General features: G+C 31.4%; 1 long non-coding RNA gene across 1 annotated transcript; it reads right to left on the bottom strand.

Annotated features, from left to right (window-relative positions):
• Nucleotides 1–1,248: 1,248 nt before the first annotated feature.
• Nucleotides 1,249–3,413, bottom strand: LOC145035518 (uncharacterized). The gene is made up of 4 exons (XR_013678346.1): nt 2,921–3,413; nt 2,661–2,776; nt 1,920–2,064; nt 1,249–1,575 (listed from the first exon to the last, which is right to left on the bottom strand). It is a non-coding gene; the product is annotated as an uncharacterized LOC145035518 (long non-coding RNA).
• Nucleotides 3,414–3,648: the final 235 nt, after the last annotated feature.

Below are 3,648 nucleotides of genomic sequence, written 5' to 3'. Positions count from 1 at the left end.
AACGTCAATCTAGCACCGACATCGATTCTGATGACGAAGATTCCAACGACAATGCCAACGACTTGAGCCCGAACTCCATAGGAACGACGCTAACGGAGAAGATGCAAAGTGGTGAGGACGTTCTAGATCTGGCCCTAACTCCGATGACTCTAACGGTAGAAGAATGTCGATTTCTAGAGTGTATGTGTGTTTATTTATGTTAACCTTGTTAAATCTGTTTTGTGTGTCAGATTTGATCTTCACATGTTTAAGAACAACTAAGATTGGTTGTTATTATTATTGTTGTTGTTGTTTTTGAAGTTGGTTCAAATCTTCATCTGATTCCATGATTTTCATCTTGTTCATCTTTGTATGTGTATATAAATCAGGATGAGAGATAGATGATTAAAGTTTACAAATATGATAATCCTTGAGTTTGTGGTGGGATGGTGTTGACTGGTGGTGATGGTCTTTTGAAGTAAACATTTTAAGAGAAGGATAAAAATAAATAGTAGATGAGTTTTATTTTTATTTTCTTTGTTTATTTTTTAAATCAAAAAATCAGAAAAATAAATAAGAAAAAAAGAAAATCATATTAATAAGGAAAAATTCGTCATTGTAAAGAGTTTAAAAAATTTTTAGATCAAAATCACAACAAAATAAAAGTGAACAAATGATGCTATTATAAAAAATTTAGACCAAATGTCAATTTTTAAGATACCAGTATTTCTACAATTTTGTCTAATATTATACATGCTCATCATGTAAATGTAAATGACATAACTATAATGAGATCAGTTGAAGGGACCATATGATCATCAACACAATTTACTAACTATTTTTTATTACAAAATCTAATGAGGATATATACACTACTAGAAAATAGGAAGGGTACCAATAGCCTATTGCGTTGGTATTTAGTAGGAAAAAGGGTTTACCAACAAAGATCCAACGAAATTGGTTTGTTGGAAAAAGCGCCGTGGGAAACAAGGGAGTGACAAAATTCCAACGAAATTTCAAACAAGTTTCCGACGGATAAATTTCCGACACATTTGGAACAAAATATTCTGACACAATATTTCCTACAAAATACCAACATAACATGTTTCCAACCTCTTTCCAACAGAATTTTTCCAACACATTTCCAACAGAATGCTTTTTATTAATAGTCTCATTAATGCATATTTTTGTTGGTAATTTGTTGGTAAAAATTATAGTAAAAAAAAATGAAAATTCCAAATTATTATTTTGCAGAAAAAATACAATAAATAAAATCCAAATACACTTTAAACCACAATGATAATAAACATTAGTATAAAAACTATCCAATACAGGTTCAACCAAATGATACTACTATCTAATACTAGTTCACTATGCAACAAATGTTTAGCTCATATATATAATACATAAATTAAGAACTACTGGATGGGTTGAACTGTCTAATAATGGCTGCCAATTTTTGTTGCATTTTCAATTCCATTTCATTTTGCATTTCTTGAAGTGTTGGAAACGGAATCTGAACGTGTAAACCTGTGTTGTGATGGCACAATTTTCAACCAAATATGATTACGGAGGCATCCACTCTCACTCACAGTCCTACGAATAACATGTTTTTAAATTCACAAAAAGAACATCAAAATCAATTTAAATACGTCGCTGATGAAAGGGAATGTGAACTTAACAATGATGGTAATTTGGAAATGGCTGATAAGTCCAATTTCAAGGACAATAATGGTCATTTTTAGTTTTGTTGTGTTATTATGCAGGTTATGTTTAAGAATAGGCTACAAAAATCCAAATTTGAAAGATGGAAATGCATTGCACTATTCAATAAGACATGCTAGTATGATAACTAGAATATTTTATTGTAACTTATTAAGATGAAGATAAAACTATGTCATTTGGTGAAATGTAAGAAAAATTTAGGACACAGGAAGTACCTGGTGGTAAATCTCAGCCCAAAGTATGAGTAATACAAGTTTTCTGTCCCATTACAACATGCCAGCATCCTAATTTCATAACATCAGCATATCCATCCCATTTTGGTGAATGTCCCTTTTGATTTTTGTGACTATTTTCCATACCCTAAAATCAAGAATTTCACAACCAAAATATTAGAATAATACAAGTGTCTGTTGGAATACTAAGATAAAACATTGACATTCAGGAAACATTTAGTGAATGTAAAACAGATTGACATTAATAATTTCATATAATGATGTTGATCAACCCTTTTTCTTTCAAGGACTCCAGTGAAACCTCTTCTCCTTCTTTAAATCCTGCAGTTTCTATGACTTTCAAGTTCACTTTAACAAATTTCAGTAGTCCATCATGCATACCTTGATTCAATGGGCATTAAAGTAATTCAAGTATAGAAGCATGTAATATCTCACGCAAAAAAAAAAAAAAAAAAAAACATTTCAACAAGCATGTGGTAGTCAAACACAACTCAAGTATGAGAAGCTTGGAAATTCACTTTTAAAAACATGCTAAATAATCAGAAGAATAAGAAATGGTATGAAACAAATATATATATATATATATATATATATATATATATATATATATATATATATATATATATATATATATATATATATATATATATATATATATATATATATATATATATATATATATATATATATATATATATATATATATATATATATATAAAATACCTCCAGCAATACCCCATAAATTTCGAAGCCTATGGTAACGAAGCATCTGACCACCGTCAAAACCCTTACGTGAATTGGGCCCGGACCTCAATTTTTGGTATGCCCTTCTTCGCTTCCTGCCAATAACATTACCAGTCTCATGTTATTTGGTGAGAAATTTGGAATGTGTTCTACATATTTCTTTTAACAGTTCAATTGTGATATCAAATTGCTTTGTAATTCTTATTTCAACTAATGAGAAAAGAAAGAATTTTTCATACCTTGATACCCGACATTAGACTATTGAAGCTACATCAAAATCTCCAATCGATTAACGTTTATGGTTGGCTACGTTTCTTCCAAATATGACTCGCCCTTTGCATGCTACATCCACTTGAAACAGAACCAGCGACATGGCCCCTACCTTTTCTCTTCACTTTCGTCTTCATACTTCGAATTCGACTTAGATCGCCTGATGTAGAGAATCAGAGACATAGACGAGGAATCGAGGATGGCGATGGATATAGTAGCCTTGGGGTTTCTGTGAGGCTGTGGGTGGGTGGGTGGCTAGAAGAGTTGGTGGTGGTGGGGTGACTGGGCATTGCCTGTCGAGATAGAAGTTAAGGATAGTAACGATAGAGAGAAAGATATTAGAGAGAATAACCGAATATGGGAAGCGGTAGTGGGAGAGATGGACATTGACGATGGAAGGCGGCCATCTCAATTCGCCCTAATTTCGAACCCTAGACAATGGGAGGCGGGACTAGGAGGGAAATCCAAATTTTGGAGATTATCATTTCGTCGGTATTTTGTAGGAAAGTGCCGACAGTTTTCCAACGAACATTTAAAATTTTTTATTATTATTATTATTATTATTATTATTATTATTATTATTATTATTATTATTATTATTATGATGATGATGTTTATTTACAAATTTATAAATTATTCTTCAAGTTTCATAATACAACTATTAAATGGTTTAACCATTATAAGAAGGGTTAGGTCT

The sequence above is a fragment of the Lactuca saligna genome, chromosome 3, assembly GCF_052625555.1.
Source record: "Lactuca saligna cultivar CGN05327 chromosome 3, ASM5262555v1, whole genome shotgun sequence".
Classification (NCBI taxonomy): domain Eukaryota; kingdom Viridiplantae; phylum Streptophyta; class Magnoliopsida; order Asterales; family Asteraceae; genus Lactuca; species Lactuca saligna.
The sequence above is the reverse complement of the archived record's forward strand: the minus strand, read 5'-3'. Positions and strand labels throughout refer to the sequence as shown.